General features: G+C 40.3%; 1 protein-coding gene across 1 annotated transcript in view; it reads right to left on the bottom strand.

Annotated features, from left to right (window-relative positions):
- The window catches only part of KIAA1217 (KIAA1217 ortholog), a 366,730-nt gene extending 355,110 nt beyond the window's left edge, over nt 1–11,620 (bottom strand). The window contains exon 1 of the mRNA XM_048294948.1: nt 11,511–11,620. The gene's annotated coding sequence lies outside the window, so the exon portion shown is untranslated. The remainder of the gene's footprint in view (nt 1–11,510) is intronic.
- Between the last annotated feature and the right edge of the window lie 12,650 nt (nt 11,621–24,270).

The raw sequence follows: 24,270 nt of genomic DNA on the forward strand, positions 1-24,270 counted from the left end.
CTTTCTAAAAGCAGTACTGCCAATGCTCACCAAGCCTCCCTTACAGTGCAGATAAAGATATATGCAATGAAGGATGTGCATACTCAGCCACAGGTAAACTTGTATGATAAACACCGCACCTGAAAGGAATTCCTAAAGGAAATAAAGGTGCAGGTTGTTTGTAAAAATGGGTTCTGAAACTATTAAGCAAGTTCTTCTACAAATATTCTTGCACATGGGTGTCAAGAGATAAAGAGGAACCTAAGCTGATGACAAAATATGAATGAAAGATTATTTTCTGTACTACAGAGCTAAAACACCAACAGAATGGAGGGAGACCGCAACAGAAGTCAGCAGTGTAACTGCTCTGGAACTGCCACTTTGTGTAAAACTCAAGGCAGGTTGCAACATATCAAACTTTACTATTTATTAGCCCACTTTTTTCTGATAGTAGCCAACTACAGGAAAAGAAATAACAAGGTTTAGAAGAGTACTTCTATTGTGACACCCTCCAATTTCTGACAATTAGCTACCGACTTGTTGCTTTCACCCTCCTGCCCCACTTCACAAAGCAACTTGCACTACCCTGTAAGTTAATGGTCGCATTAGTAGGTCATGTTACCCTATGCACAAGAAAAGAAAACTCTCACAGTTAACAGAAACTACTGAATTCTACAGCCTCCTGTTTTCCAATCATTCTGTAGTGCTACTATCAAAACTTCCTGATTCTTCTGCTGGAAGAGCTGCAAGAGGAAGATGTGCGCAGTACATGCCTCACTTAGCACTCAGCATTGCTTGTCCAGCATGGCACCTTTCTTGAGCTACAAAAAGCAGGTAAGTATTATTACAGAAAGAAGCTAAGTGTTAATTCTATTCCTGAGAACTGCTAGTATTAATCCCAAAAATTCAAAACTAAAAGCAGCTATAAAGCATCAGTTCCATCAGTCACTGGTTTGCTACAGTTATCCTTTGGACCATGGAAACATAAAAAGTTATTTTGGAGAATAAATCAATAACTAAGTAAATCATCAAACCCCAAATGTTGTATCAACAATTCTCAACAATCAACAAGCAAATTTCCGTCATTTAGTATTTAACCATGGAAGAAAATTATGGTTTGACTATATGGTTTGCCTTTAGGACAAACAAAGCTATTTAGGAGACTACAAACATTTTTCTTGTTGCTTCCACATGACAGAAAGTCTCAGTTTTACAGTTACTCAGCTGTGTAAAACAAAATCGGGGGACCAGGATGACAAATAAAAAGTTCTGCTCATGCTTGCTGCAATGCAAAAATGCAGCTTTATTAGTACACACATATTAGTTTGAAGTTCTTCACAATCAGTGCATGAACTAAATTAATTACACATTTAATCAGTTCCGATTTAGTACCTGACATTTGGTGAACTGGTATAGTCACAGTATTTCAGCTCTGCCTGGTTACAATAAATAACTAACTTTGCTATATTTGAATGTTTCATGTGATATTCATCCACAGAATAACTAGCCTCAAGGTTTTAGGTTTTATGCCTCAGTTATTTTTCTCCTACATTATTAATTTAATCATGTACTTGGGTTGGTTCATATCAAAAAGGACAGTATGTCTAATGTCTGCATCTTTCTAAAGTGAGTAAGGAGATGAAGGTGTGAAGACGGGGTTTAGGCTCAAGTTGCTACACGTCACGCTAGAAGTTACTGGACATGTCAAATCTCACAAACATATCCTTTACATACAGGTCTATAATAAAGTACTGAATCTGAGAAGTGGCTGCAATGTAGTGACAGTCTGTCTGGTTACCTTCATGCTTTAATTCTATGTGTCAAATACCATTGTATAGCCTCAAAAGGAAAAAGTGTCTGTATTTTTTATCACTACCATTGCATTTCTTCTTCTAGAGCAAATGTAAGATGTGGAAAAAATAACTCAGGAAAAAATATGTGCAAATCTTAAAACGCTGAGAAACATGGTTCTGAACATCAATGAACTGAGGGTCAGGGGGACTTCTGTGTGTCTGAATTCAAAGGGTGCTTTGCACCTAAGGAACTAGCATGACTGGCTGGAGCACCTGATTTGGTCTGTATTTCTGGTGAACTCTGATTTTAAAACAATAGCTATGTTTTAAAGCAGTTGATAAATAGGTATTATTGATATTCTTTGGTCATACTGTGTTTGGGTTTCTTTGAGCATTTGAGAAATGAAATCCTTGTAGTGACAGAATGCGAAGATGGGGAGAAAACCAAGAATCCTTAAAATTCAGCTTAGTACAGAATCACAAAGAAATGCCATTGTTATAACAACTGTGTCCAGTAGTGCTGCATGGCAAAATGAGGTTCTCTTTGAGGGGGTGGGCAATAGAACTTGAGACAGATTTTCACTGACTAGCTTAATCCACCAAAGAAAGGAAAGAATAAACAAAATTGTGGTTTAAATATTTTCATCGCTGCACTTCATATCTTTGAATCTTAATAATTTTCAGCTTATTTGGTGCCCTTTGCAGATATTTGTTCAGAATTTTTAAAATGTCAGCCATAAAAATAAAAAGAGTAGGGAAAAGTACAACTTTATCACTCGTTAAAAGTTGCCAGCAGCTCTCGAAGTCGGCAGCCTGCAGAAGAAAGAGACTCTTGTTCTCGCCCTGCACACAACGCCCCACATAACCTTTAAAACTGGACACATAAAATAGCATTGATGCTCCAGCCCCGGCGAACAGGAGGGCTGAGCCGCAGATGTCCCGGCGAGGACAAACCCTGCCCTGCTCCGCCCAGGGTGCGCAGCGGGCCCGGGCAGAGCAGCCCCGCCGGCCGGCGCGGAGCCACCGCGCTCCTTCCCGCGGCCGCGGAGAGCTGCGGCAGCGCCCCGCTGCTCCCATCCCTCCTCAGCACACGAATCCCGAGTTTAAGGGGCAGACGATGCTGAACGGCTCCTCGCTGTGCCCCAGATCTCCTTCCATTTAACCTCAGAGTGCCCCGTTTCTTTTCTCAGTCCTCCCGCAAACGCGAGGAGGATTTTCTCCTTCACAGGCAAAAAAAATTTTAAAATTTAAAATCATTTATTGCTGTGCTGGATGCTAGTGAATGGTCTGATTTTTTGTGAATGATAGAAAGCATTCAGAGGCCTGGTCTTTATTGAGCAATCCAGAGACCAAGCTCTGTGCCAGAGGCCATAAAGAGAATCCCGTAAAAGAATTGGTTACAAGACTCACATTACAAAATAACAGAAGTACAGTAATAGGATATTAATAGCTATCCATGGAGACACTTGGTTTACAAAGACAATTTGTAACATTTAGATAAGCAAGACAACACCTTGAAAACAGTAAAAAATGAAAAGGTTAAGCTACCGGTAAATCTGCACCTACAATTAACCAAGGAAGGCAGAGTGGCCTCACTGCATCATTTGGAAATTTTTGGATGTTATTGCAATTACAGTAATAACATCAGAAACTAATAAATGATTATGGGTCGTTAGACACAAAAACAGTAACTCTAGTCAAACAATTCCAGCGCATGCTGGTGCTCTGTTAACATTAAAGCAAACATCAAAAGGAGGAATCTCTCACACAGACTCACCTGCCTCCAAGCTTCTGCCCTCAGGTTTTCCCCCAGTAAGCTCCATCCATTAGGGCCTAAAGAGGAGCTCAGACAGGAGGCTAGAGTGCAACTCCTGCCTTTTCAACAGCTGTGTCATTTAGCTGCTTTGAGGATAGTTAATGATGCTTATTAGCATGCTGACAGCTGATGTATCCATCACTAATACCTTTAGTGAATACACCAGCAGTTACACTTCACAGTAACACAGATAAAGCCTGAGAAACTGCATCTGCAGACAGTGAACTCTAGCTCAGGTCCATTTTTCTCAGCATTCCCATCACTTGAAAAGAAAGGAAATAGCTTTATGCTTTCTTGCCTCCAAGGATGTTGGTTTGTTCATCCAGATGCAGAGTTTTAATAGGAGACACATAAACAGACCTCAGCAAGTTACAATGCTAGGGTACAGGACAAGTGGGTTTAGACTTACTTAGGCTGAGGAATTGCTGAATGTTTTTCTCACTTTCCTGCCAGGTGATGCTGGAAGTGCTAACTTGGGGCTGAAGTAATTTGAATTCCTCAGATTACCACTCACAGAATTACCTAGTACATCTTAGAAGAACCTTCTAGGGAAGAACTGCTAGTTTGAAGGCAGCAATGTACAAGGTAACTTGAAACACTGCTGAAAGCGCTTCAAACTAACCTGTTTGCCTATTACCTAAAATGCCCTGAAGTATTCATACTCAGGTCTCGTGTTTCAGAGGAGCAGAGATAAGTCAATTAAACAGCTTTTCTAGCTGCACAACACAAACAGACAAAGCTTCAGGAACTAGGTCCTGGTCTTGGCCCCACATAATGCTTTGCAAATGCTAGACTTTGGACTTCTAGCACACCCAATACTTGGCATGGCCTCATATGCCTAAGCTCCATGGAGACAGGATATCAAATATAACACATGCAGCATTTCCTCACACTCTGCACCTCCTGCCCCAAGAAGTGCATTTTCGCTTGGCTTCTAAGGGACCCAACTTCTCTGTATGCAAAGGAAACAGCCCAAGCACATAGGTGAAACACTTAAATCAGGGAACTGATCCCCTTCTTCTAAAAATCAAACTGCAAAACCACATGACAGGCAACACAAAAAACTGAGTCAAGATCTAACACAGATGCACACACCAAGCATACAGGTTGGAGAAACCCATAATCCATAAAGCCATTTTCACTGTTAGGAGAGTCAAGCAGCAGCACAGGCTGTCCTGAGGGATATGAAAACGGATGGAGCCTGCACAGACAAGACTGAATCAAGCCCTAAGCAACCTGTTCAGACACCACAGCTGCCCCTGCTGTCTGCTGGAGGCCACTCTAGAGACTTTATGAGGTCCCTTCCAGACTGATTTATCCCATGAGTTCTTCCCATACTTGCCATAACATGTCATGCCACTGGACTTTGATGTTGTTCTAGCCTCTGGAAGGTACTGTTAGGGAGCCACACACAGACTAGTTAAAATTGATTCCCTGAACAAGCCGTTGTATCTTCCCATTTTCAAATCTGGCACAAATTTTCCTTATTACTGGGAAGAGGCAACACAAATCATTTTGAAAACACTATCAATTAGGTACTGCAGTTCTTCAATGCAACTTCTGAAGCAAGATGTTTGAAAAGCAATTTATGAATAAAATGCACTGTCTTCATCCAAATTTTACCTCACCCCAAAATAAAATAATGAACTGTTCATACTGGAAACCAACTAGATAGTAGACCACAACTCTTTTCAAAAACAGAAAAATATTTTTGTTTGGAAAGAGTCACTAAACTAAGAACTAGATCTTACGATGTTGTGATAAATATTAACTTTGCTAAATAAAAAAAAAAAATACTGCATTCTTTTAAAAGCTCTTATTAGGGAAAAAATGTTGCCTTTTTATGGCTATTTGTTAGATACTAGCTGAATTTCAATAATGAATTGTAATTCAGCACCATATCATCTATTTATATCCGCCATTCTGAGCCAACTGCAGCTTACTGCATGATTTTGAAGATTTTGGCCAGGATTTCAGCATAGTTGGCAAGCTGGCAAGCCCTTAGGCAATTAAAGCCTTCATAATTACTATAGCACCACACATGAGAATGAAAGAAATGGGCCAGGATGAAATACAGAAGTCTTGTAGTCATGCTTATAGCACAACTCCTTCAATATTTCTTTGGTGATACTTCAGTAGCATACTATTACTATCCCATTTGTCTTTAAACTGAAGATGTTTTAGTATTAGCTCCATGTTCTAATTATGTTAAAAGAGGATTATCCATACTAAAATGTGGTTTACTCAACAAACATAACAATGGAAAGCATTTGCTCACTAAATGCATAATACATGTTCAGCCAAAGTTCTAATTACATACTCCATGCCTGCATAACAAATAGGTATAATCCATCTTTATGGATTTCAACATGAAGACAAATAACTTTAAGAAACTTCTTCCAGCAAACCTTTCCAAATAATCCCCATACCAAGTCATAGCAATAAAGGATAGAATATATTTCCTAATCACAGAACTTAGACTTTTGCCAGACAGAATGCTGTTTCCAAGGTAGGACTTGTCATTACTAAAGCAGTATTCAGTCCTAACTATCTAGACAGTCCATGTTCTCTTTTACATGATCCCAAGACAACCTTGTTGCTTTTCTCCATTGGCTTCCCAATGGCCAAAAACATGAAGCTGAGCTCTGGCATGCTTGTAGAGAGCCTTCTATTACTCTATTTTATGCAATATGGCAAGAAAAAAACTGGTTTAAACAGAATATATGAGTCAATTATGAGGAAAAAAAGTATTGCTATGTTTCACTTACAAAAACCTTCCTAGGTCAAAAAGCTATATACAATAAGTTTTTAAAACAATTAGTAAATGCTTAATTATAAGTAGTCTTGCCTACTCTGCTGTACATGATACCTGAGCAATGCAACAAAACTGAATTTATGCAATATAGTTTCAATGTATTCTAAAGAAAGTACAGAATAGGCCAGTAACATTAGCCACACAGTGAACACCACAAATGGCAAATTAATTGATAAATATGTATTTTGTTTTCCAGATCTTCTCTGAGACTTGTGACTCCAGCTAGGGAAAGGTCTGTTTGAACTGCATATCCAGACTCAGGAACAGAATAGATGGAGCACCCACCAGCATCAGCTGCACCAGGAAAGGAGCAGGAGGATGTGGGGATATTTGTGGTCCAGAACTCCCAAATCTGACATGATTAAGTTTCATTCTTCCAGAATTAAGGGATTCTTTAGTCAGTAGTCCAAGCAGGGCTTCTTTCTCCATTCTTGTAAAGGAAATTAGGATTTAAATGTTTCTTGTGCTCATATTCTTTTGGGATAGAGATCACAAGAAAACTGAATGAAAGGGAAGCACCAGGTAGGCAAGCTGAAGAACAAAATGCCAGCTTTTGTGAGTTTGAGCAGCATAAAGCTGTATAAAGCACCTTAGCAATAAGCAAACCCCAGAAGTTTTTGGTTGTAGTGGGTTTAATTTGGTTTAAATTGCATCTTTCATCAAATACTCATCGCCAATCGCAAAGATTTTAACACTCCTCTAAAACTCCATCTCAAAGGAGTCCACATATTTTTTAGCAATACTGACTGAGCACAGGGTATCCAGAGAGGCCCTGGAATCTCCATCCTTGGAGATGCTCAGAAGTCGCCTGGACAACCATCTTTAGGCGGGCCTGCTAGAACTGGGAGGTTGTACAAGACGGACTCCTGAGATCCCTGTCAATCTTAATCATCCTGTGGCTCTCAACCAAACTCCTACCGAATTCTACAAAGGCACCACTTCATGTGTCACCACACTCAAAGAAGGGATGCAGAAAAGTAACAGTTTCCACTGCATTTCCTAAGATCTAAAAACTGATTTAGTCTATACTGCATGAACAGAAAAAAAAAAGGAAAAAAAGAGAAAAGAAAAAGAAACTCACACACACACACGTGACTTATGACTTATATTTTAGGCAATTTGGGGCCTAGAGTAAAAAGTTGCATAATGCTACAGGCAGAGGGAAGAGATACAGGGAAAGAACCTATATGGTGACAAATACAAAAGCTACCCTGTTTCAAAGAAACACATAGTCCACAAGATTTTACAAACTCACCATTACATTGCACGAACCCAAACACTGTATCAAGCAATTTGTAGATACTCCAACCTCTCAGGGTTTCCTGAGAGATTTTAAGTGAGGAACTACAGAAGGGTTTGTTTCCCTCTCCCATCCAAAGAAATTGGAACAACAGGGATAACAATCAATCATTCTAATATCCCCTTAATTAAAAAAAAAATCAACAACAACAAAAACAGGGGGGAAAAAAAAAGTAAAACCAAAAAAAAACCAAACCACCACCACCATTTACTATCAAGGGATGATCTTGGAATAACCACTGTACTGTCCCAATGCATTTTGTCCCTGACACAAAACCTGTTTCTTCTCCTGGCATTACCCATCACCCTGGGACAGACAATGTTGTTATCCCAAGATCTAAAAGTATACTTTAATGTTAACAACAAATATCTCAGCATTTTCTTTTTGTGCACACATGTACACAAGTTATTTCGTTTCATGCTGGCTTGGAAAACTACCATTCCATTATTTAATGAATTCTGAGGCATTCAGGAATATAGCCAATTCCAGCTTACACTGGAGAAAAAAATGGAAGAAACACTATTACTCAACTGTGCTGAGGAAGAAAAAAAATGAGAAGCAGTCTTGCATGTATATAAACTATGTATACAAGTTCTGAGACATCTTTAGTGAATCCAAATCCATGGATACAAATCTAGAAGGACTAACAGATAAATATCATGTCAAGTGTTATGTTCAAGTCTTCACTGAATCAAGACCAAGGACCACACCTCCTCCAGTCAGAGGGATTGAGATGTTTGGTATCACAGAGGAATGTCCCTTTGCACCACAGCCCAACGCATTCAAGGGAAAGCAATTTATTTTTTGCAGAATTAAAGAATCAGTGATGCCTAGCTGGAACGCACTGTTTTGGAGGAGGCCCAAAACCTCAAGTAATTGCAATGGACTGGAAGGGCCTTCACCCCCAGGTCAGCAATTTACATTCCAGCTGGGCTATGCATGAGACAAAGCAGTTACCACCAACCACCCTTTGAATGCTCAAGTTGCCATTTTCAGTTCCATTGCCGAGGTGCAAGCACACACAAATACCGTGACAAACCAGTCACATGCACTATTTCAGTAGAAGAGCCCAGGACTGAGGTAGTGCACAAATTATTTAGTTGGTTACCACAAGCCAGCAAAGCTGGGTCTGCAATAAAATTCCTCTCTATAGACTTGAGATTCTGCCCACCACAACAGTGTCAAATACAGAATGGGCATAAGTAAAAATGACATCGTCCTCCATGAGATTTTAAACTCATTACAGTTTGATATAAGTGATGAGTCAAATAGAAAAAGTCCACATTTTTTCTCTTTCCCTGGCAGCTAACATTAGTTCCACCCCACTTTCCCAGCAATTTCTTTAGTTTTCCTCCCTCTCAGCTTGCTTTGCATCCTCTGCTTCTTGCTCCAGAGCATGGCCCTTTTTCTTAGTCCCATATTTACCACCCACAGTCTACTTTCTCCTCATTGCTTTCTTCACTACTTCTAACTTAACTTCCAACAGTCTGCAAACCCTAACTGACTAGTCAACATAACTATTGTAAAAATGGGCTAGCTTTATCTCTAAGACTTCTGTATCTTTAAAGCAAACTTTAAATACCTAGCTTCTCAGTACATGCACAAATTTTTCTGTATGTTTGTAAAAATTTCAAGTGTGATAGGGATGCAATAGAATATCAGGAAAAAAAAAGTGAAAATTCAATCATTGCTGAGAGTTAGAACAGGAACTAGAAATAACATCCTCATTTTCAACTCCGAGTGAAAGACAAGCTTCAAAATCATTAACTGTCTCCTTTTGCTTACAGCAGGAGGTCACAGCAAATGTCAAACACAAGAGAGCTGTTCAATTAAGGGCAACCTTACAAAATCCAAACTGTCACCAAAAGCAGCCTAGACGTCATCTTTGCCCCAACAAAACCACTGCCCCTATTATACAAGGCTCCACATGAAAGAGCTGCCAAGCTTTAACCTTCAATGAAGAGAAATGAATTTATTCACTCAACAAACAAAATTGCCCTACCAGAGCACTGGTAAGGGAAAAAACAAGGTAAGCTAACTTTTCTCACCTCTTCCTATAGCCTAAACCAAAAGCTACATACATGGAGTATCAGTACAGTAATTGATCACAAAGCGATAAACAGGAGATTGCTATGTCAAGCACTGAAAACAGGTACACAGCAAATTAGCTAATCAGAACATCTATCTGTTAAGAAAAAAAAGGCACAAAACAAAACCAAATAAAAAGCCCTGACAAAACCAATGATGAATAAGAATACAAAAGCAATGCTTTTATGGGCAAGAAAAAAGTAACCAAATACAGGAGTTTTATTAATGGCATTTTTATTGTTGCACATTGAATGCTTTAGAAAACATAGCTAATCTGAATTACAACAAATTGTCAAAACAGTTTTAGAATAATTTTTCTGCCATACAGGAAAAAAAAATATATTTATAGTTCCAGACACAGGAGCATTAAAAGTACTCAATACTAAACTTCCTCCTCTAATTGTGCAATGATGTGAGGATAAAGGTTCTCTAAAATCCACGCCTGAACTATGGCATTATATAAAGTCGCTGGGCCTATGCACATCAGTCAGAACTCCAAGTACACAAAGTATGAAATCACAGTGAGGTTCTGGCTGCAGAAAGAGTTGTGCACTATCAGTGCTGCATCCTGGACACTGTACGTACAACATGAGCAGCTGTGTGCCCAGGAATTCCTGCATGCATTAGTTTGGGTGTTATCAAAAGAATCTGAGATTAGGTTTGGCTTGGTGAACACAGAGATAATGAAATAAAAATATAGTTGGTATAGTTAGTCAGAGATCTATCTTGGTCACTGTAAAAAAATGTCATTCTCAGAGAACTAGAGGATACAGATTCCTATGCATTGCATACTCACTGCACTTCACACAGTTCACAAGGTCAGAAGGAAAAAATAAATAATATGGGTTTGATATCCATCTCTAACAAGCAGAAAGTCAGTTTACTAGAAGTCTACAAGATTGCATCTTAATGATTGATATTATGCAATGCTTTGCCTAATAGTCTGTGCTTCCCCAATAAGCAAGAGCTACTGTCCAGGCTGCCTTCCTGAGCAGCCAGAGACATGCAAACGATCAGCTGGTGATATCCCTGGGCAATATGCAACGCTCATCTGCAGAACTCCAAACAAGGATTTTGAAGGCATTTGGACAGAGAAAGAACAGGAAATAAAAGCACATTAAGGATGACTGATTTTAAACAGCAGCACAGATATGCAGCACTAAACACGACATTTAAATATTCTGAGAAGCTGACATCATCACACTGCCCAGTACTGCATGCAGGGGCTGAACTTTGCCAAACACAAACAAGCCAAATCCTGCTATTCTTGAAGCTAACAATAGTTTTGCTTGAACTTCAGAAGCAGCAGAAAAAGTTGACTCTCGGCTGAGAGCAGATCATACCTCAGGGCACACACATGGACAAAGACACGCAAAACACCCCACTAAGCATCTTCCATACCCTCACACGGTCCCTGCAAGCAGAGCAGCAGGTCTAGGGTTGCGGACCCCGCACCTGGAGTGCTTGGAGAGCTGCGCTTTCGTCCTCAGGGCTCAAAGGAAAAACTGCCGACTCAAACTGCACATTCTTAAAGGATTTAGGTTGGGATTCTTTTCCTCCAAAAAGCACAGTCATTTTGTTGTGGTAAGCTTCTGACAGTCAAAGCATGCAATACACACACACCCCCATCATGTTTTTCGGGGGAAAAGCAGTTTCTGTAGTACTCCACGCTTATCAATAAGTAACTTCTAAGTTTGACATATTCCTAAGTTTACTCACAAGGAGAAGACTCGCAGGCACAGGCAGGCACAGGGACAGCCAGACCAGCCGGAGGATGCGGTGCTCCCGACCCGGCGCTCAGCCGCCCGGCTGCTCCCGCGCAGGCTGCCGGTGCCTCCCCCGCGCCGGGAGCCGCCCGAGCACCGCTCCCCGCCCGCCCTTCGCCTCCCCGAGCCGCTGACGGCACCGGGAGGCGGCGGCGGGGACAGCGCCGACCCCTGACCCGCTCAGCCCCACCTGCCCGCGGGGCGATGGCCCCAAGGTCACCCCCTTCCCCGGGAAAGCGAACTTGGGGACCACTCACTTCGGCGGAGCGGGGATGCCGCCGCCGCGGAGGGCCGGGGGCGGTGCGGAGCCTCCGCCGGCTGCAGCGCGCAGGACGGGCTGCGCGCTCTCTCCTCCTCCTCCTCCGCCGCCGCCGCAGCCGCCTCCTCCTCCTCCTCCTCTCTCTCCCCGACGACTTTCACTTCACCTGCAGGCAGCCCGGCTGCGGCGGGGCGGGCGGCTCCGCAGCTTTCCGCGGGACCGCAGTCACTGCGGCAGCGCCCTCCCGCACCACGGGGGGAGCCGGGCCGGGCCGCACCGCGCAGCGGCCGCTCGTCCCTCCGCGGGCCGGGGCGGGTCCTGCCCTGGCGGTGCCTGCAGCCCCTGAGGAGGAAGGCACGAACTGTGGAACTCCGAGGGCCGTCCCAAGCCCCTCCGCGAGTGCGGAAGCAACGCCACCCTACTCTACGCGACCCCAGCCCCGAGATGCTTTCCCCGAGGCGGCTGCCTGCCTGCAGCTGCAGGGTAGGGATTGCCCCCGTGCTGTCAATCACCTCCTCGGTGAGGGGCTATAAATATTTATTAGGCGTCCTAATAGCCGCATCTAGCTAAGCGGAGCATTTTAGTCGTGTCGCTCCTGTGCTTCGAACCTCCCAAATCAGTTCTACATGGGCATAATGTGAAGTCGCTCACGCACTGGCCCGGCTGACTCCACACCGGGAAAGAGCTCTCCTGCCACAGCCAGGTGGAGAGATAGCCAGAAGGGCATCAGCGTGTGCCCCAGCCCCTGAAACCTTCCTCTCTGCTTTTTAAGGAGAGTGCTGGCTTGAGTGGTTTCTATCAGAACAGGGACGCGACTGTCTTCTGTGGGAACATCGTACTAGCAGTTCTGTTCGGACAAACTGGGCTTTCACACTCTAATCGGGCTGTGAAAAATATCTTGAGCAAGAATCTAAATGCACGAGGAGCCCAGAAAAAAAGAATCTAAACTTGGACGCAGTTATCTATGTAATCTGATGGTAAATGAGGATGAGAAATTATGGAAACTTTCTACAATGTCATGCATGTTTAAAAAAACTTCAAACAAAATAAACAGGGTCTCAGAAAGAAAAAAGAAATTTACATGAAAGAAAAATACTAAATCTCTTTTTCCTTGTTGTGTTCCCCCCCCCCCCCCCCCCCCCCCATCATAAAAATGATTCTTGATGCTGCAAGGAGCCCACACTGGTATTGCAATCTTGCAATACCTCCTGGAACAACTACTATGCTTGTAAATTTTGTTTATCTGAGAATTTTAAGTGGCAAGAGCAAGAAATATCAAGACAGGCAACATTTAAAAACTCTGATTATAAAGTCACAATCTTGCTTTAGTTTATTTTGATGGGGGATGATGGTTTTATTTTGCAGGTATATTTAAAATGGATCAGCTAGTAATGCAGTTTTGGCTTCTGCCTTTCTGCACCTCCTGTTCTCAACTAGCTGACATTTCCGTCTGGAAGGTAGACAGCCTGAACTTGACCTTTTTATCAAAAGGCATGGGGCTTTGCCTGCATAGTGTGCTGGGCAAAAACCAACAGCTATGAAGTTGAATAATCCACTTAAACATGAGACAGAGCAGCAACAAAACTTCAATAATGTATGTCCTTACAAACTTCACCCTTGCTCATATAAATAAGGTGGTTTCTCCATCTCTCTGAGATTTTAGAGTATCAGATGCTCTAGAGAGAGATCTTATTACCAGGACTGTGGTTTTGCCAAGTACAATACACTGTGTTTACATCTATGGTGAGAGGCAGTATTTGTAATATAGCAGTGCACAAAGGCTGCAGCTGAACTGAGACTCGGGCTTTTTACTGACCAAGCACAGAGAGAGCATGCCTGTCTTGGAGACTTCCAGTCCAGGCTAAGCAGATAAGACAGGCAAGTGATGGCAGGGTAAACAGAAGCAAAGAAAGGTGAAATAACTTGCCCAAGACCATGCAAGAGGTGTGTCTGATCCAGCAGCCCATACAACAGTTCCAGTGATGCCAAGCATTTCTTTAAATGATGACATGATGGACTGAGCACAGTCCTGAAAATCAAATGTACAAACTGTGTTTTTAGCAAGACTGGTGTTATGGTGCATTAATTTATTGAGGTTTTCTTCTTCTTCTGAACAGCTCTAAGCACTAGCAGCAAAAGGTATTCAATACAATTTCGTGCTGGTGTCCTGAAACCAGGCTATTTCAGTTGAGTTCTCCTCTTTTGTGCTAAATATGCTGATTTCTTGCTGAATTGCAAAATTAATGAATTCAGATTGGGTTTTCCAAGCGTTAGTGCAAATTATTGCCCCTCCACTGAAGATATTTATGAATGGAATCATTTTTGAATGATATTTGACTTTACACACCAGAAATAAATATAAGTACCTTTATGCTCTATATGCCCTTATGTAAAATACAGTAACGGTCGCTTAATGTTTTATCATAGTATTAAATACATTTTTCCAGCTTTAAATTTTTCACTTAAAGTAATGCTAAGGACTTGTTTATTTTCATTACTTATAATGCCTCTTGGGCCATAAGTTCATAGAGTAGAGGTGGTGATTAATTCTAACTGGGTAACTGCAAAGGAAACTTCTGAAATGGATACAATCATAGTAGTATCATTATAATAAACTGAAAAGAGAAAAAAATGCCTTTGCATTTAGCAGTGCTTCAGATTATTTCATTCCAAACATCTGAAAAGATCTACCTCAGCATTTTCAAAGGAAGCTATTCAGTCCAGCTGAGACCAAATCTGTATAATTTCTTTCTAGAAACATAAGAAGGAAGCTGTGAGGGACTGGAAGGAAGATGCTGCTTTGCAAGCACCCATCTAAACACTGTCATGAGCTGCATGAAGAGGTCCTGCTGCAGATTTCTGCTCTCACCAACACCAGCAGTCAAGGGCTCCTGCAGTCTCACAGGACGCTCCCTGAGCCTTGCCAAAGAGCATGACTGAACATCCCACAGTGACCTGTAAATGGAAAATTACTTCCTCTTGTAGGAAAATCCTAGTGATGTTCATCAGATTTAGTACAGAACCAAGATCCCTGTGTGTTGGCCTAATGAGCAGGTTAGAGCCCTGTTACTGGGTTCCCTGCCAGCTCCATGGCTCACGTGCGTGAGCACACAGATGCAGGGATGGCTCCAATAATATTAAACCGATGGCAAGGAGTTGAGAAGGGTCCTTGCTTAGAGTTCCACAGAAAGCAGTTCATTGCTACAACTTGTGAAGGTTTCCAGAGGCCAATGACCCCGAGCACGTGACAGCTCAGGGTAAGTACAGGGCTGTGGCTAACACAGCAGCCAAGCGGGGAAGCTGAACTGGGGTACATTACCGAAACCCAACACGGCATCCTGGGAGAGGCTTCTTTCCCTCACTGTAACCTAAGTCTTTGGCACCAGAGACTGTGTTACTAAGAACTCTCTTGTCTCTTGTACCACAGGTCAATCAGCCACCACAGCCTTTTAAACCCACAAAGCCTTTTAAACGTATAATTGCCACAAATAATATATACCAATGGAGACTGCACTGAAGAAATCGTTGTCTGGGGTTGATTCAAACCCATTATTAATAAACTTAAGATGATCTTTAGAAAGCATATGCTAGTCTTTTCTTGTGAATTTTTTTTTTTTAATTCTTGTGAATAAAAATCTTACATTAAAATGCTGCATTTTTATCTGCAGACAAGTACTTATTTTTTTGTGTTTTCCTATTGAAGTAAACAAGCTTTTCCTGCAGGCAGAATAAGAGCCTTAGAGATGCTAAAAAGTACCATCTTCTCCATTCAGTGGGATTTTTCAAAAGGAATCAATTTTCAACATTGTCCTCATGTAAAGTTAGTTATTTGATATCTGTTAGCTGTTCTATACAGCTCCTGTCATGGTTGCAAACAGGAAGATATCTAAATGCAGCCATTCATGAGTGGAAAGAAGTTGAGTCAGATGGAAATATTCTATTCTAGGATTAATATTTACTTTGGTATTTGCAATAGAGTTCTTGTGCAGGTGTGTTGTGATTCCCCATCCCATTCACAAGAAAATTGTAATTGTCAATTGCACCGTGAGAAATGAAGGGAATTTTTGTACCTGTGATATCCACAAAACTTCTGCATTCACTGATTTTACTTCTCTATTGTTTTCCTGAGACAATCATGATGTTGCTTTAAGTTACCGTTACATCTAAAACTTATTAGCCTGAGTACAACATGCCTAAACAATCCCTTTTGTTTTCCAAGAGTCAAGTAGGGATGAGGAGTATTAAAACAAAACAAAATGCAACAAAAACCACCAACACCACCCCCCTAAAAAAATATTTTTTTTTTTTAAAAAGAGAAAAACACCACTGAACAAACCAACTCTAACTTCCCCGAAGTTTTATCACCTTTTGAAAGGGCAGAAAAGTCCAACACAGTATTTTCTCTCTTTCTTTCACTTGCATTTCACCATCTGTTTTTCTACAAAGGAATGTCTAACTTTTCTGAATGGGGGCTAAGTACATTCTCTTGATCTCTGGGTCTGTGCAGTGACTTTCACACTGGGCAATGAAGTATTTCTAGAACCTGAATTGATTAAATATAGGATTGCACTGCTGCAGAATTACTGAGGGAAGGCACAGTTCCCAGAAGTCACTGTTCACAGCAGCAGAGACACTGCAACAGAACCAAACCTCTGGGGAGGCTGTGAACTTGCAGTTCGGCTTCCGAGCCAAATTCATCCCCTTTGCAGCACAACCTGGCAACCACCTCAATGGAGAATTCATTTAGTCTTTTACATTTTCTGTGGCTAGAGCATGGACTTGTTTTCATTGCTTTCTTATGGAATTATCTTTAAACTTTATTAATATTTTCCTAGATTTAATTCAGATCTCCAAGCAGGGAGCTCTGCAGAAAAAAAAAATATCCTTCAGAACTTTCTGCATTTAAAAAAGAAAGAATTCTGCGAGACACAATCTCATCATGGCAACATTCTCCCCTGTTTTGGAGCACACAATACTCCTTTGAACTTCAACCAACAGAGGGAAAAGAGATTTTTAGAAAAACTAAGAAAATACACAAAAAACCATTTATGATTAGCAAAGATCATCACAGGGTTTTGCAATAGTACATAGCAGAGCACTCAGCCAATTTCAACAATGTTCTAAAGCAAGAGAGAGGAATCAAAAATAATTAAATTCCTATGAAAAACAACTGCTTTAGTATCCACACCCAGGACAACTCAGGCAGGATCCAGCTACGTCCTGTCCAGTGCAGCAGCTTTTCCCATGGTGGCTCTTCCCTGAGTTACGAGTTGTTCTGGAAAGCTGGCATTTTCCAGGAATTGCTGGAAAACACAAGGTCAAGTCTGTGGCAGGTGGCCAGGTTTGTCCTACATGTAAGCTGAGTGGGCACAGGGAGAGTCCAGGCTGGGGGGTCAGAGGAGCATCTCCAGCTCTAGGATCATTATCATCAGTATCTCTGATGCAGGTGTTTGCCACACTCCTGGTTCTCCCTTCTGAACCCAATCCCAAATCTGCATTTTTCTCTGCTTCTTTTGGAAAAAAACCCTAACTAAATATTTCATTTCAATGCCAAAGAGCCTTCTTGGATTCCTCAAAGAAGTGAAACTTCTTTTTGCCTTTCCTCACCCCAAGTATTCCCTTGGTTCTGTTTTAGCCAAAAGAGGACTGGTTGACTCCTCATTTTGGCACTGAAGTAGGAATGGGCAATATTCTGCCATTCCTAGCAATTCAGTTTCACTCACTTTACAGATTAATTTAATTGCATATTTTCTATGCATTGCTGAAGGACACTGTGTTTCTGATGTTACATGACCTTGGAATCATTCACTTTTGAATAAAATATATTGAAGAAAATATTAGAAAATAAAAGCCCACAGATAAAAGAAATTTTAGGTCTGAACTCTGTGCTAGACTATGCCCACTGAAATTACATTAAAATGACGAAAGTTATAACATTTCAATAAAATGGAAATGAACAATGACATCAGTGTTTTCAGGAAGGCAACCCAAATATTCTCGGTTCTCTTCCCAGCTAAGTCAGGTGTTATTCTGCTGGCTTCAGTAGAAGTTCATTTCTAGATGAGAGAAGAGTAATAAGAGGAATATGTTGGACAATAAATTTCTTTCTTTTTTTTTTCTTTTTTTTTTTTTTTTTTTGGTAGGATATTGAAATCTCCTAGTTGTCAGTCTTCCTGGGGAAAGTCAGAGGATGGGGACAAATGCTGTATCCTTGCCTCCCCTAGCAACTGTTGGCATAAAGATTTCAGCAGTTTAGATGCTGCTGAAGCATTGCCAGTCATGGTTTTGCAGCAGGAACGGACCAGGAACTGCTCTGCAGTGTAAAAAAGATGCCAGAGTGAAAGGATAGTGTGTGTGTACATGTTTGGTTTATATGTTTTTCATTCATGTGCCTGTTGCCAAGGAAGGGTGGGCAGCTAAACCCTCAATATAAAACCAAGTTACGAAGAGTAATACAAAAAAAGGAAGCTCACTGTCTCCCCACCTGTACAATAACGACTAAAAATGTTCCTGAAACACCAATTTGAATCTATATTTACACTGTCAGATTTCCTCCTGGAAAACCATATCTTTTAGACATCATGGACTTTTAGCTATGTGTGGCTTTTGATAGGCAGCTAAAATCCCTTTTAACTATTTTATTTGTAATGGTTTGCTTTAAGAGGTGCTGAATACATCTGTAGATAGTTCTCAGCACAATTTGAAGACTATTAGAGCCCAATAATGTTAATAATGTCCCTACAGCAATCCCACAGAGAATGATGCCTCTGTTAGAAAAACTTCTGACTGGGGGTAGAACAATCTTGCAAAGAGAAACTAAGACAACCTGAAATCTCCAGTTTTGAAAAGATGTAACTGGGAAGATACAACCAAGGTTAAAATCATGGATGATATCGAGATGAAAAATAAGAAATCATTATCTTCTCTCTCTCATAATTCTAGATCTATAATCCACCAGTTGAAATTATCCAACTTCAAGTTTAAAGTAAAGAAACAGGTCTCAGTAAGACAATATCTGACTCAGCTTGAAATACAAATATTTTCAAAATCATTTAGGTTTTTTACAACCAACATCCAAGGAGAGCTGTTGAATACAGTGGGGTATATGCAATAGTTGCATAGAAGTCCCTAAACTGACATAAATTTGTTGCTTATACTTATTTTTGCTTATACTTACTTTCCCATAGTGATCTGCCACTGGTGACCATTAGAGCAAGTGTCCTGAGTGATGTGGGCCTTTGCTCCCATCCAATGTAATTACTCTTAGCTTATGACTGAGCTGTTCCCATCAAAAGAGAAGCACTCATGATAAAATGCTAAAACTAATGGGGTCTTTTTTGACTTATGGAAACCTATGACAAATACATTAAGCATGAAATGATGTGCTTATACATTTATTTCTAGATTTATAGAGTATTCTGTTTTATATTTCGAGTAACTGAGATAGTCCTCTGAGTAGAAAATATTTGAAAATGCAGTACCATCATGAAAACAGGAAATCATTATATCAACACTTGGAGCTCCAGCTCCCAAAAAATAGCTCTTGTAAAAGTGGCTAATGGTACAAGCTTCATTTTATATACTCAATGATGAACTACTGATCAACATTTCAGAATTTTAAGTACAGACAATACCTGCTTGTTCATAAGGATCTTTATTTCCAAAAGGCTAAAGAGAAGATGAAGTATGTCAAGACTGCATATGTGATTACTATAGAAAGTAAAGTACTAAAACTGTGTTTCTCCATAATTCATACACTAAGCCAAAATGACATGCTGTCTTTTGAATGGTGACAGTGATGACATGATTCAAAGCTAAAAATTGTACATTCAACATCCATAACAAATAGTAAGACATTGAAGGTTCTTGAGCAGAAAATGTCTCTCAAATTGCATTTGTGCCTGGAGCTAAAGGAGAAACATCGCATAGGCAGGGTTTGCACTTTAATATCTATGCTGTGTTATATTGGTCTGCAGTTTATACTGGTTCCTAGATTTTTTGATCCACAGAAATCAGTAAATGCTGGATTCAGTGATGCCTGAAGAACTGCACAGGTGTGTTTGAAATCCATTTGAAATCAGAAGGCAGCTGTAAACTTGCAACAAAAGCTGTTCACTCTAAAACTCACTACATGATAACAATTTTATCAGGACCCAGATGAAACATTTTCTTCAGCTGAAAGCTGCAACATCACCGTGTGGCAAAGGGAATGGGAAGAAACCTTTCCCCCTTATGAGAAATTCCATCCGTTTCCTGTGCCCAGCTACCTTGAAATGGCTCCCATATCAACTGTCAAACCAAATCATTTTGCCAAGACTGGAAAAACTTTTGTCATCTGGATAGGCCCCCTTCACACACTTGGTTTTGTGGATGTGCTGTGTACATAATGTGCTCTTATGAAACCGTATAGGTGACTAAGTTTCTCAAGGCAAACTGATGACACAAAAGCTGCTCTTTTTTTTTTCTGCCTTTTAAGCTTCACCTTATTTGTTTGGACATACAGCAATTGCTATGGATAAACAAGTACTACTGTGACCTAGATAGGTATCCTTTAAGCACCAGTGGTCTCAGCTGAAAATCACAATGAGGTACTGAGTGCTAGTACTGTTGAAATGTTATTCAGTCTTCCCAGAGGCAACTAATGCAGATTCCGGTTTTGGCCACATAATTTTTTTTTTTTTTTCCTCCACAGGCCAGTAGGCTAAGATGGAAAATCTAAGAGGCAGATAAAGCCATTTGAAAAGAGTAGTTTTTTTGGTAAACAGGAAAGTGCTGTTACTCAGTGGTTTTAAGACAACTGACTTGTAATTTTAATATTCCATTAGCAAGAAGTTTTTAGAGACATGATCTTCCTCTTAGACTGGTAGCATTTTTAGAATGTACCAGAATTGTATGAAAGAATGCTGCACACAAGGAAATAAGAACAGCTAATGCAAAGCATTCAATTAATATTTTATTGCAGCCAAATTAGACTTTTTTAAAATTATACCATCCAGACAAGCACCCTTCTCAGTCTGGGAACATGGTGTTGTTTTTCATATACCTTTTGTAGGTACTGACTTTAGCTGTATAGTCTTTGATATTAAATGCCAAAAAGAAACCAAAATAATCGGAGGTCAAATGAAAAATTAGGGAAGAAAGGATATGCGAAAACATTTTCTAAATTATCTGTTTTACTTTGAGGTTACAGACAGCCTGTACTGTTTTGATTATGCTCAAGGACTTGAAAAGCATGAAGCAAAGAGCATGGTGAACTGCATAAAATGAAGAGGAAAGGCACAGCAATTGCTCCTGTCCTCGAGGAGCAGGATGAAATTCACTGTTACGTGCATCAATCATTCTTTGCTGCAGGGCCTTCTGAGGGGTACTAACTACACAGCTTAATACAAAGGAGAGAGACATAACTGTTTGTCTACTTGGTTATGTTCTGTTGGCTTTTGGAGTGTTTTACAAAGGGTAGCATTGACTGCACTGTCCCACTGTTTTGATAGCAAACTCACCTTGCTGTTGTCTATGGTAGCACTCTTCTGTTCAAAATCCTCTCCAAACACAGACTGATACTCATTGCTGTACCACGCATTGCAACTTCTGCCAAACATTCTTGTGGGACTACTAAAAATTGTGGAAGTATTAAATTTCTTCTGAACCTTGGAACTTGATACATTTAATTGCATTCTATCACAGATCTATCTATCAAAGATCTGCTACATATTCCGAGGAGGAATGCCAGTAAGGCAAGCACTTGTTCCAAGCATAGAGTCCCTCCACACTCAGGTCTGGAAGTCATTACTCACATCATGCCTAAGCAGGACTTTCTCAGCACAAACTTTTATACATACCGACAACTTTTGTTACAGATATGAGGCAGGTGAGAAGGAGGGAAGCAATGGTGATATCCATGTGATAACTCTTACCAAAATGATCTGTGCCCAAAAGATAACTCTAGTCTCAAAGCTTCAATACCAAAGCTGCAATTGCTGCAGGTGATAGGACAGCTTCGGTTTTTCATTACTGTCATCACACATTTTGGTAGAAACTAAAGCCCTCGCCATCCTTGTCCCACTGGGAGCAGTGGGTCCAGGAAGTCTATTCCTTACTCTATGGGATATGCAACTAAGACAAATCCAGCCTGAAGTTGCTCCATCCCTGTGTATAGGACAGAAACAGCACAAGCAAGAGGAAAATGATCCAGTAGTTTACAAGCACTCAAAGAGAAGAGAGCTCCCAACACCTGAGCCTTCCCTGCTGAACATTCAATTTCAGCCAGGCTTACCTGGGTCTGGCATGCAGTTCTCTCACAGCTGCAAGGATTCCAAATGGCCTGCAGGAAGACCTGTAACGGAATATTCAATATCCAAAGGATTTTACTTCCTTTCTCCGTACAATAGGAGCAAAACAACAATAAGAACTCAAAAATTTTTACATCTTTACTGCACTTAGCTCTGAAAATCAAGAGCAGAAAAGCACAGAAAATTACGAATTCTTTCTCTTCCCGCAGAATATTTTGGAAGTTACACACATGTGAACACTTTGCTTTCATTTTAACTCAAATAGACAAGCTACTGTATTTTGTGGATTTCTTGTTCCTTTTCTTCACTTATTCTCTAGCCTTACTTAGCAATTTATTTGTTTAACTTCTGTTAATATAGCATAGGTTTAGCTTTTTTCTCTTCTATGGCTTTATATACCAAAACAACCAGAAAAAATAAATATGGTCTTACTCTAAACTTCATGTCTTTTCAGCTTTCTTTGTTAAGCATACATTTAGTTTTTCCGTTTATTATAGAGTAAGTTCATGCATATTTTAAAATATGGAATTCAAAGATTTTAAGAAATTATTTAGACAAGATTCATTTTAAGAGAATAGTCAGCAATATTTGGAGATGCTGGAAATGGAAGTTGAGACTATCATGTTAAAAATAAAGATTATTTATTCCAACCCAGAGTTAATTAAAAATGCTGAAATATAATTTTTTTCTAAATAGATCAACAAAAGAGCTAATTATTGCTGTTTATACAGGTGTCTGAGTGTTGGTTGTTCCATGAGGGTAGGGAGGCCAGTCATCATTTGACTCCAAATCTTCCAGGATCCTGTAAGTACCTGAAACCCCATTTGTTGTTCGGCTGCCTCTGGTTTAAATCCTGGCAATTCTTCCATGATACCAGGCAATGTTATGCATGTTGGTATTTTTCCTATGATGGGCAATGTCCCTTACATGATAAATGTGCAGTTTATTTCACAGGTTTTCAAAGCAACTTTCAGGCAGTAAAGCCTTACTGACCCTTCTGACTCGGAAAGAATCTGAGCCAATTATATAAAAGTTGAATCTCTTTGCCAACCCCATTACCCATCCAGCTCTTTCTGTAAACAGATTATCCAATTTTATACAGTTTCTGCACTGGCCACTTTTGGATTTGAGTTCACAGAGTGAAATTCGGGGATTTTCTTCTCTTTCCAGCCACATAAAATGTTAATATCTTGAGAATGTATCACACAAACAATAAAAAAGGTTTTATGAGGATGGTGCTAAGATGAATAGCACCCCTGAGATGTGTTGGTGTTTATTAATAATAGGCTCATTTCAAGCACTGAATATATTTTTGTGTGACATAAAGTGCCCTAGCAGAAAGCTGCTGCCATGCAGAGCAGCCCACGCCTGGCAGCCTGTTGTCAGAGCAGGTGAAAAAATGGATCAGGCTGGTTAAGATAAGGCTGCTCTCCAGAACCATCAGGAGACGCACTAATTCAGTGCTTCCAATTTATTTGCAGATTCTGTTAGCTTAGTCCATTAATTCCAATGTGGATTAACAATTTGACTGAATTTGTAGATAAGGCAGCCTCATTTTTTGAAGTGCTCAGCACCCAAAACATTACTTGAAATCAATGGGTTATGGGAGTGTGCTTAGTACCTCTGAAAATTAAGTTCAAAATTAATTGTAGATGTAAAACCAGTGGCAAATAATTAGTTTGAGCATCCTTCTAATGAAGTCAATGACTACATTTTTATTGATGTTATTTGGTATGAATCAAGCTCCCTATCAGGAGTATATCCAGTGATTTTAAAAAATGAACACTTTCCGTCTTATTTAAAGATGCTCTGTAATGCATTCTTATGCCTTACCATGTAGTGCCTTTATCAAGGAGACTTCTAAAATTTTCTACATTAAGGCTAGTGCATACACCAAGCTCTTTCTGTTTACTTCTGCAAACAGATAACAAAGCTATAAGCTTCTTTTAATGAGAAACTGATGCATATTATTAGAGTGCAGCGGTGTTGTTTTGAGACCCATTCTGCTTACAACAAATAGGAGGGATACATTAGAAAGGTCTTCCAGAACTATCAAAAATTTTGGTGAGAGATAAATGTGAGACACATTGGCACCATCTTATATGAAATCTACCACAAGACGTACATATTTCAGTTGCTGCTTAGCCCTTATTCGCCTGCCTGCA

Source organism: Corvus hawaiiensis, chromosome 1, assembly GCF_020740725.1.
Source record: "Corvus hawaiiensis isolate bCorHaw1 chromosome 1, bCorHaw1.pri.cur, whole genome shotgun sequence".
NCBI lineage: Eukaryota > Metazoa > Chordata > Aves > Passeriformes > Corvidae > Corvus > Corvus hawaiiensis.